Consider the following 559-nt stretch of genomic DNA (forward strand, 5'->3'; position numbering starts at 1 on the left):
TTTGGGAAGCCAAGGCAGGAGGATTGCTTAAGCCCAGGAATTTGAGACTAGCCTGGGCAACAAGGCGAGACCCTGTCTCTACAAATAATAAAAAACTTTCACTGGGCATGGTGGTGTGTGCCTGTAGTCCCAGCTACTGGGGAGGCTAAGGCAGGAAGATTGCTGGAACCCAGGAAGTCAAGGCTGCAGTGAGCCATGTTCGTGCCACTGCATTCCAGCCTGGGTGACAGAGACTGTGTCTCAGAAAATAAATTTTAAAAAATTTATTTTGGCCGGGTGCGGTGTCTCATGCCTGTAATCCCAGCACTTTGGGAGGCCGAGGTGGGCAGATCATGAGGTCAGGAGATCGAGACCATCTTGGCTAACACAGTGAAACCCCATCTCTACTAAAAATACAAAAAAAATTAGCCGGGCGTGGTGACAGGTGCCTATAGTCCCAGCTACTTGGGAGGCTGAGGCAGGAGAATGGCGTGAACCCGGAAGGCGGAGCTTGCAGTGAGCCGAGATCACCCACTGCACTCCAGCCTGGGTGACAGAGCGAGACTCTTGTCTCAAAAAA

Source organism: Rhinopithecus bieti, unplaced genomic scaffold (assembly GCF_001698545.2).
Source record: "Rhinopithecus bieti isolate Rb0 unplaced genomic scaffold, ASM169854v2 scaffold_25304, whole genome shotgun sequence".
In the NCBI taxonomy this organism is placed as follows: Eukaryota; Metazoa; Chordata; class Mammalia; order Primates; family Cercopithecidae; genus Rhinopithecus; species Rhinopithecus bieti.